The sequence below is a fragment of the Myotis lucifugus genome, unplaced genomic scaffold (genome assembly GCF_000147115.1).
Source record: "Myotis lucifugus unplaced genomic scaffold, Myoluc2.0 scaffold_297, whole genome shotgun sequence".
In the NCBI taxonomy this organism is placed as follows: domain Eukaryota; kingdom Metazoa; phylum Chordata; class Mammalia; order Chiroptera; family Vespertilionidae; genus Myotis; species Myotis lucifugus.
This window is the reverse complement of record NW_005871345.1, coordinates 810,420-821,192: the sequence shown is the minus strand read 5'-3', so window position 1 is coordinate 821,192 and position 10,773 is coordinate 810,420. Positions and strand designations below refer to the sequence as shown.

The 10,773-nt window shown below is 42.4% G+C and overlaps 1 pseudogene across 1 annotated transcript; it reads right to left on the bottom strand.

Annotated features, from left to right (window-relative positions):
* Positions 1–5,643: 5,643 nt before the first annotated feature.
* Positions 5,644–6,216, bottom strand: LOC102429029 (annotated as a pseudogene). The gene has a single exon (XR_001350484.2). The product of XR_001350484.2 is annotated as a proteasome maturation protein pseudogene (transcript).
* Between the last annotated feature and the right edge of the window lie 4,557 nt (positions 6,217–10,773).

Sequence of the window (10,773 nt, the reverse complement as noted above, 5' to 3'; positions counted from 1 at the left end):
GCCACTAGACACTTGTGGCTATTGAGCATTTGAAATGTAGCTAGTAGTGTGACTTTTATTTAAATTTTTTAAAATATATTTTTATTTCAGAGAGGAAGGGAAAGGGAGAGAGAGATGGAAGCATTAATGATAAGAATCATTGATTGGCTGCCTCCTGCAGGACCCACACTGGGGATTGAGCTTGCAACCTGGGCATGTGCCCTGACCCGGAATCCAACAATGACCTCCTGGTTCATAGGTCGATGATCAACCACTGAGCCACACCGGCTGGGCTATTTTGTTGTAATGTACCCCGCGAATCACAGAAGGACGCCTCAAGAAGTTGAATTAAAGAGTCACATTTATTGCAATGCGGGACTATGAGATTTGGGGAATGGCCCCTCATAGTCCCGGATTGCAATAAATGTGACTTTAATTCGACTTCTTGAGGCATCCTTCTGTGATTCGCGGGGTACATTACAACATTTGGAGGCCCCAGTGAGATGCAGCCCCTTAGGGGTGCTGTTTTGGACACAAAGGGAGGCCGAACCTCCCCTGAGCCATTCGTGGAGACTGAGGGGTCTCTAGGGGGTGCGCACCCTGAGAAGTTCCAGGGCCCCGGAGAACTCCCCTTCGGATCCATCTAGCGGACAGGGGACGTTGGCCCGTCCCTAAAAAAAATTTCACCAGAGTCACCTGGGAAATCCTCTAGAGGTGAGTCTTGGGACCAGTCACTGGTGGTGGATTGTGAGAAGGGCTGGACGCAGCCATAACTTCTCCTTCCTTGGTACCCCTGAGATGTCAGAGTGTACTTCTGGCCTTGGTTTTCTTGGTTTTGTTTTGGTTCTTGTTTGTGAGTCTGTGGGGAGCCGACATAGGGTTAAGCCTCAGACTGACCTGTTGGCAAAGTCACAAACAGGTCTTCCAAGTCTTAAACAACCCAATCCAAGAGGTGGCCACTGATTTACATGTGCTGTCATTTAAAAAATAAAAATGGGGGAATTTGCCGGGGGCCAGGCCACCTTGCTGCTTAACACAGTCGCTGCAAGGAAGAAACATTTGCACAGCTTATGTTTCAAGGGACCTGGCGTATATGGCATATGTTTGCTCCCCCTCTTAGCCCTATGTGTTTTAAACAGGACCACCTCCCCGAGAAAGGTTGTTTCCCCAGGTGGGGATTTTTCCCTGGAGTTAGGGATTAACAGGACTAAGGTATTGTATGTGTGTTCCCCCACATCCCGCATGGTTTTAGGGTTCAGGATCTGAAAGAGGAGCCGCACACAAATGAAAGAGAAGAGACAAGAGATAATTTGGAAATATTGGGGGCCAGGCGGGCAAGTCCAACTCAAGGGGAAGGACCTCCACTGGTGCCCAGGCCTCACCAGCCTTTTATTCTACTTTGGTTAAACATAAAACCCTTAGATAGGCAGGTAATTGCAGTAACAGACAGGCTATGTTAAAGGTCAGTAAATATTAGAAGTATTTACTCTGAGACTATTTGGTCAGGAAATAGCTTGAGCCCCCATTGTCAGGACTAGACAATCGGTGCATAACTCAGGCCCTGCCATGGGTTCAAGGGTCACCAGCCTTCCGGGATCCTTGTTTGCACTTCTCTGCTAGTGAAGACAATGGGCGGCCTCCTGCATCTCCCCCGTCTCTTTTTCTTAATAATTCTTGAAAGGTGACTGCTGCCTAAAGGGTTCAAGTCCTTTTAAGACTCTTCATTCCACGTCTGCAGACTAGAAATAAGCATATGAGAACAAAAATGAGACAAGCAATAGTGGTTATGCTGAGAGGCAAATGAATCAGTCTATAGTAAGTTTCTTTCTGGGCCAACAGTTCTTTGAGTCCCAATTTCAATGTCCAACAGTTCCTTATGTGTACATGCCAGCAAAGATATGCTAGTTCTGGATGGTGGGCAAACGATGGCAATGTGGGTCCAACCTTCTCTGGTTTGGTCCCGGGCAACCTGCAGCGACGCACAGCTGCTGACTGCTAGCATGGCAAGGTGTTTTCACCATCTTCTATCTCTGGACTGTTTCTCCTCTTTGTCTTCAGCGTGTTGTCAGTTCTTCTCTCAGATTCATAGTTGCAGGAATCCACACAGGCTTGGAGAGATTTTCTGGAAATATTCAAACATATTCTTGACCAAAAGTTAATAAGGAAATCTTTACTTTAAATTAGACTTGGGATCTTTCCTTTTCATTGTGCCCAAACCATTTTCCTTTGGCTTATTTTGACACCATGTGTGTTTTCATGGGTGTCTTGTCTTTAGCATTACATGAAAAATAATTTTTAAAGTAAAAAATTTTCTTGATGTAATTTACTCACAGGGGATTATTCCACTATCCCCCTTCCTTTTTAATTTAAATAATATTAAGAGGCTTTTGAAAATTTTGCAATGCAGTCTTGATAACTTTTAAATTTTATGCACAGAAATATGACTGCTTTGGATTCATTGCATGTTAAGCAATTTTTTGAACTATGAGATAAACCATTCATAAAAAATTAGTTAATGCTTCAGGAACAGTTTTCTGACCAGTACAACAATGATTTTATGAATATTCATTTTAACTAGCCAATTTAAATTAATCTAAAATAAAGTTTATTTTTTAACTTCATTTGTCCTAGGTTATAGTCAGTAAACGACATTAACTAAATTTTTGCTATTAATCTTTGAATAACTTAACATAAGTTTTGTCAGGGAGACAAAAACACAAGTTACTTACTTTTGCCTATGAAGCCTAATATTGACTTTTAATTACAGCTTTCATGTATTTGAAGGAACCCTCTTTTTATTTCCTTCCAGAGCAATTATTAGGACACACTTAGAGAGTTTCTCTTAAAAGACACTTTTCTTTCTTTTTACACCAAGCAACTTACAGGGCTGCTGCTTGGATATTGGGTCATGCAGCCGAATAGCTATATTTCAATGACTCTCATTACATTATGTTGACTACAAATAAGGATCAGATTTAGTATTTTAATAATAATCTTTAGTTTACCCTGTAAATATTAGCAGAAGAGATTTCAAAATTTTAAAATTTCTCCTTTTTATTAATCTTAGAATTATATTTTTAAAGAGTATCCCCTTAGGCTTATTTGCATATACAGAGGATTATGCGTAGTCCCAGTAACTTTCAGAGGGATTTATTAGAATTTAATTGTTTATAAAAATATTGGCTTTTCATTTAGCTGAAATTATATGAAATCTTGATTATATTTTAAAAAGCTAATTTATAAAGTAATTAAAGTAGATATCTTTATTAAAAAAGGCAAAGCAAGTAAATTAAGTAAACTTATATGTCTGATTCACAAGGCACAAACACTGCCCTACCTCTAGCCTACCCAAAATGCAGGCCGTTAGAAGCTTCTGCAATTAGAATTCCGTCTTAAAATTCTGCTGTTGGATTTTAAGAAATATTTCGTTACTTTATTTTGCCCTTCTTAGAGGCCAAAATCTTCATAACATTTAAAATATATGTATATAAGTAAAATATAGTTATTAATTTTTATTTAATTAAAGCTTTCCATACAATTTCAAGTATATTAGATTGACTAAATTTAAAATATTCCCTTTAAGAAGAGAAAACAAATTCTTTTTTGGATCACTCTGGGCCCTTGGAGTTTTCCAAAAATCATCCCTCAGTTATAGCTTTGAAATTTAACATGGAAAGACCATCAAATATATATTTAAAGATTATATACTTTTTATAATTATCTTAAAGAACATCAATTAAATTTAAACTGGCTTTTATATTAAAAATTTAGTTGGGATTATAGAATTAATCCTCCTTTTTAATTAGACCAATGAGCAATATATTTTGAATTCCTAATTATTTCAGAAAAGACACAAAAATTATTTTCTCAAAAATAAATTTCTATACTTTAGGCATTTTGTTACTATAAGTATATAATTTCTCCCAATTTAATTTGAATTCTAAGAAGCTTCAAATTTTAGGTAGCTAGTTAAATACTTAGCATTTCTCAAATTAATATTATTTTTACATTTTTAAGGATATATTTCAAATAAAATACAAGGCATATTCAATTAACAGATTAAATTCTATCCTCTAGATTTTTTTTAAATGAGGTAAACTCAGGTTAATATTTCAGTATTTTTAAATACCTAGATATTTAATAATTTTTATTATTTAATTCAGCAATGTTCTAAAGTCTTAAGTTACCAAAGGCTTTGGAAAAGAAAACTATGTTTCTGGTGAGAAGGCAGGGGGAGGGGATTTTAAAAGCACCACTTTTTTTTTTTTTTAGAGATAACAGGTAAGGTTTCTGTTGCCGCCACAGGCTTCTCTGTCTTTTCCGCTTCTACAGGGAGAAGAGCAACTGGCCCTTTATCATCAACACATTATCACTGAAAAGCTTTACCACAAAGTCTAATTTGCTTATAAGCTTTCTGTACATACTTTAGCTGATTTTGCACATCACTATACTGTCCCAGTCTTGCTAATATTTCATAAGTTATTTGAGCATTCAGCCAGGTTTATCCTCCTTAGTCTCTTTAAAAGTCTCTGGCAAATGAAATTCCGTGTTCCACAAGGAGAAACAGTTTGGAAGCAAGTTTTTCCCCTGCTGCTGAGCTTTTTTCAAATTTTGACCCACTCTTTACCGACATTCAAGACCTAATGTACCTTCTTCAGGAAACCAAGGGTTATGTTCTATTATAACATGCAAAAACTGTAAGAGATTACCTTCTGAAACTTTAATTCCTTAAGCATGCAAATGAAAAACCTACAATTAAGGTTCTTACTTTTAAGCCAAATTCTGCCCCATTAGCCTGGCTAAGGAAACGTTCCCACCCTACTTACAGATCGTGATTTCTGCAGCTGATCGTGGGCTTTTGCGTGCGGTAAAATATCTCCCCACCTATACGGTGAATTCTTTCCGACCTTGCCGGTGAATCTTCGTTTTTTCACTAGGCGAAGTCTACTCTTCCAGATTTCCCGTTGTGGCACCAGATGTTGTTTGTGTGTGTTCCCCCACGTCCCGCGTGGTTTAGGGTTCAGGATCTGAAAGAGGCGCCGCACACAAATGAAAGAGAAGAAACAAGAGATAATTTGGAAATATTGGGGGCCAGGCGGGCAAGTCCAACTCAAGGGGAAGGACCTCCACTGGTGCCCAGGCCTCGCCAACCTTTTATTCAACTTTGGTTAAACATAAAACCCTTAGTCAGGCAGGTAATTGCAGTAACAGACAGGCTATCTTAAAGGTCAATAAATATTAGAAGGATTTACTCTGAGACTATTTGGTCAGGAAATAGCTTGAGCCCCCATTGTCAGGACTAGACAATCGGTGCATAACTCAGGCCCTGCCGTGGGTTCAAGGCCGCTGGGTTCTTTTCCCAAGGGTGCTTGCTCTCTGTCAGAGGTGGAACCGGCCCACCTAACAAAATTTCTGTCTATGTTTGTGTACCTGGGACTTGGATGTGCTCTGTGATTTTGCTGTGTTAGGTTCAAATTTTGGAATTCTGGGGTAGATTTAAAGGTATTTGTGGCTTTTCTAGTCTGATTGGGACATTCAGGGGTGGGCTCACAGCTCCTCAGGGCAGAGAGATTTTATGGGCCCCGCCCCCTGCCTGTGCTGAATTAAGGATCTTTTCTTTCAGAAGACCCTCTAGGGTTTTGTTTGTTTCTTTGTTTGTTTGTTTCATGTGTCAGTACTTTTAATGTTGTATACATAAAATTATAGTAAAAAGATGACTATAAACAAGATGTAGCCCCTCCATTTCCATGGTCAGCTCACTGCATTACAGTAAACCAAGTTTATATTCCACCATCAAGTGTGGTTCTCCCATTAGTTCACTTTGTGATGGGTCATTAAGAATATCTTCAAATCCAATAGTCTCATCATTACCCCTCAAAATATCCAGTGAAAGGTTTGAGCTTGGAAGAAATGGAAGACGCTGAACCTGTTGCACTGCCTTGAATTCCATTTGCAATTTTATTGGAGCAAATAGACCCTGGATGTTTCTCAGTGTGGAAAAATTCATTTTATCCTGGTTGAGCTGGAAATTTTTTTCTGATAATTCAAGAGGATGACTGGGCAAAAGTTCATTTTTCACACAAGAAAAACCTTTTTGAAGAAGATCATGACTTTCAAAAGGTCCACTTGCTGATAGCTCAGTAACTGGAATACTGTCCTTTAGATGAGATCCAAGTCCTCTGGTATTCATCTTTAGCTCAGTCTGCAAACAGCCTCTCCAGCCCGGTAGCGTCAGCCTGCCCCCGACCCTCCAGGTTTTTAGTAAATTTTCCCTGCACCCTTGTCATCCTCTGCCTTCTTTTCCAGGCCGACTAAGAGTCATTTTCCTCCACAGGTCGGACCCCAGCCTCCGGGAGGGAGGGCTACTACAGTGACGGCCTTAGTTTTCTCTAAAACTCCCGCTGTCTTTTCCTCCCATCTGTAGGAATTATCTTCCTCTAACTCACAATAGGAAATAATACAGGCCAGTGTCATTTGGCTTGCTGGTTAAAGGAAGAAAACGGGCCCTGGGATCTGTAAAAGTGGTGGGGAATGAAGCTGGTCAAATGTACTGAAAGGGTTCGGTACCTGCTGCTGCTAGCAGAGGAGGGGCTGATATCCCCTTCCAGTGCACCCCCTTGGGAGAGGCCTGGTTGCTGCTCTGTCACAGGGGATGGGTACGATGGCAGGGGCCTGGTACCCAACCCACTGCCACAGGAGTGCTTTGTAATATGCAGGGTGTGTTTCCCCTTGGCCCCTCATAGTCCCAGATTGCAATAAATGTGACTCTTTTTTTGTTTGTTTGTTTCTTTTTTAAATTTTTTTATCTTTTTTTTTTTAATGTGACTCTTTAATTCGACTTCTTGAGGCATCCTTCTGTGATTCGCGGGGTACATTACAACATTTGGAGGCCATTCCCCAAATCTCATAGTGATGAGATGGCTGCAATACCAGATTTATATAGGCAAAGATCACAAAGGTATTGATTACATCCCAGGGTTTGGAATGAGGAACCTGATTTGCAAAAAGCAGTTTACAGAAGCAAAGCAGCATGTTATCTAAATTATAGTTTTGGGTCTCAGGATCACTGAATTGACAGAAACACATTATCTAGAGCAGTGATGGCGAACTTATGACACACGTGTCAGAGGTGACACGCGAACTCATTTTTTTGGTTGATTTTTCTTTGTTAAATGGCATCCTATCTAATAAAAGAGAAACATGGTAATTAGCCGTACCTCCACTACCCTTCCCATTGGCTAATCACGGCGATATGCAAATTAACTGCCAGCCAAGATGGCGGCCGGCAGCCAGGCAACTTGAAGCGAACATGAGGCTTGCTTGCTTCAGTGACGGAGGACTCCAACGTTCCCCGCCTGCCGCTGCCGGCCTCTGAGCTTGCAGTTTGAAACATTGTTACAAATATAGAAGCTAAACAAAACCCCAGAAACCTGCTTTCAGCTAGCCAGGCTTCAGCCAGCAGGACCGCAACATTGTTTCAATTATAGAACCCAAACAAACCAGATACCTGCTTTCAGCAGCCGAGGCCTAAGAGCTGGAGCCAAGCCTCAGAGCTAAAGCTGGCCCAGAATAAAAAAAGAAAAGAAAAAAAGGAGTGGTTGGGAGCTTCAGTCACCCGCCCGCCTGAAAACAGCCCTCAGCCCCTCACCCAGACTGGCCAGGCACCCCAGTGGGGACCCCCACCCTGAAGGGTGTGTGACCAGCTGCAAACAGCCATCATCCCCTCATCCAGGCTGGCCAGGCACCCCAGTGGGGACCCCCACCCTGATCCAGGACACCCTTCAGGGCAAACCAGCCGGCCCCCACCCGTGCACCAGGCCTCTATCCTATATAGTAAAAGGGTAATATGCCTCCCAGCACCGGGATCAGTGGAGCCGTGAGGCCTCCCGGCACCGGGATCAGCGTGACAGGGGCAGCGCCCAAACCCCCTGATCGCCCTGCGGCTCTGTGTGTGACGGGGTAGAGCCATAACCTCCCCATCGGCCCTGCCCTGAGTGTGACAGGGTGCGGCGCCCCAACCCCCTGATCCGCCCTGCTCTGTGTGTGACAGGGGGCAGTGCCCCAACTCCCCTATTGGCCCTACTCTGTGAGTGACAGGGGGGAGCTCCCCAACCCCCTGATCGACCCTGCTCTGTGCGTGACAGGGGGTGGCGCCGCAACCTCCCCATCGACCCTGCCTTGAGTGTGACAGGGGGCGGTGCCCCAACCCCCCAATCGGCCCTACCCTGTGCGTGACAGGGGGTGGCGCCGCAACCTTCCCATCGACCCTGCCTTGAGTGTGACAGGGGGTGGTGCCCCAACCCCCAAATCGGCCCTGCACCTAGGGATTGGGCCTGCCCTCTGCCACCCGGGAGCAGGCCTAAGCCAGCAGCTTGTTATCTCCCGAGGGGTCCCAGACTGCGAGAGGGCACAGGCCGGGCTGAGGGACCCTCTCCCCCCCCCCCCCAGTGCACAAATTTTTGTGCACCGGGCCTCTAGTTTAAATATATAAAATAAATATCAAAAATGTAAGTCTTTGTTTTACTATGGTTGCAAATATCAAAAAATTTCTATATGTGACATGGCACCCGAGTTAAGTTAGGGTTTTTCAAAATGCTGACACGCCGAGCTCCAAAGGTTCGCTATCACTGATCTAGAGCCCTCAGGTCTGGAATGAGGAAGCTGGTTTGCAAAAAAGCAGTTTACCGAAGTAGAAGCAGCATGTTATCTAAATCACAGTTTTTGGGTCTCCAGAACACTGAGTCAACAGGGACATGTTAACTGGAGCCCTCTGACCTTGGGATAATTGTGCTGTCCTTCCCAGGTAATGGAAAATGTGCTTTCTAAGACCAGTATGACCACAACCCATGGGATATTCACATTACAATCAATAGGGTATTTAATCGAATGGGATAATTTATATAATTCAGAAAATCAAAATAACTTTTCTATTATTTTAGCAAACAAATAAGTACCGAAACCAAACAGCAGGGTTAAAGTTAAACTATAGTTTCTACCTGAGATGATTGCTACCATACTTCAACTTAATTTTTATTAATTTAAATTTAAGTAGCCACAAGTAGCTAGTGTTTAGCATATTGGACAGAGCAACTTTACAACTATTCTATTCGGTTCCTATGTTTAATCCAAGGGTTACACCTTGGTCATAGTTTGTTCAAAAGGCAGTGACACCATTTGAAACCAAAGAATGATCCATCCCTGTGAGGCCTAAGCTGTTAGGTTATCAACTCCACCTATTTCTGGAATGTTTAATATAACTTACAGGCACAGGAAAGAGGGTTGTCAAAGTTAGATTTTATTCATAAAGACCATATTAGCACTTTAATCACGCATGTTGGAGGTAGAAGGAAGATTCTTTCATACTGGCATAGTGAATCTGGTCTGGAAGATAAGGGGAAAAAAAGTACCTTACCCATCTCCCCAGAGGCCTGCCCAGAGCAGGCACTGCGAGTCTTCTTCACGCTATAACTCTAACAGATCTAACCCAGTCCTAAGATATCTCAGTATCTTAAGAGATCTATTAAATTTGACTATAAAAGGCATTTTCCATATGTTCAAGTTTCCTACTTCTAAGCAACCTCTGCTGTAAAGCTGGTTGGCACATCAGAGATTTTTCTGCGCTGCCTCCTGAGATGAGGTCTGGAGAGTTCCAGCCAGTCATGCTTTCTCAAAAAGTTCTCCATTCTACAGGTTTTCAGAAAAGTGGGAGATTGTGTTGCCCTGTCTTAAAGTGATGTAGCCTGGAATTTCCTATGTCATACAATTTAAAATACAGCTCCCAAAGCCCTTGACACTTAGCACATTGTTTTATAGGTAATTGTTTACATATCTGCCTCCTGGCTAGACTTTTCATCCATTTATTTATCCAGTAAGTACTGATTGTCTACTCTGTGCCACATCCTGTCCTAGGTGCTGGCAACAGAGCAGAGAACAAGACAGACAAGGTCCCCCATGAACCTTAGGCTCTAGTGGAGGGAAACTGATAATAAATGAGTAGACAAATACACATGAGAATTTCAGATAGTGGTAAGTGTTATGAAGAAAATAATGTGACAGAGAGACGAGGCATCTCTTTTAGACTCTGCGGTCAGGAAAGGCCTCAGAAGAGGGGAATTTTGAGCTGAGCTCTGAATTCAAAGTTGCTGATAAAAAGCCTAGGATGGCAGAGATAGAAAAATCTTATTTACCACTAGAGCAGGCTATTATTTTTATAATAACTTTTTAAAATTAAGTTTAGAGGAAAGGCAGGATATAGCTATAATAATCTATAATAATAAAAGCATAATATGCTAATTAGACCGGACATCCTTCTGGGGGTCCTTCCAGACCACCTTCCGGACAAAGCCAGGGCTGTGAGGGAAGCCCAGGTCCCGGGTGCTAGAGGGAAGCCAATGCCGGCAGCTGGGGGAAGGGAGGCCTACTCTTGCACAAATTTCGTGCATCGGGCCTCTAAGAGATTATATATATATATATATGCTAGTAAGCCCTTACCATGATACTCAGATCATTTTGACACTGTTACAAGAAAGAAGAAATCTCATTCTCCCGAGTCCTGCATGAGGGCTAAAGAAAACACCTTGACAAACCCCTCAGGACTAGCATTCTCCCACCCACTACCACCCGAAGTCTAGTTTTAACCTAACCTGGGGACAACCTGAAATCAGACAGCTCCAGGGACATCAGGCCCGGTTTATCAGTTCAGGTAAGGTCTGGAGTCAGCCTCAAGATTTGGCTCCTCTGCCGAGCAAACCTGAAGTACACTCAGGACCACTGAGCTAAGCCAACCACCCTCTC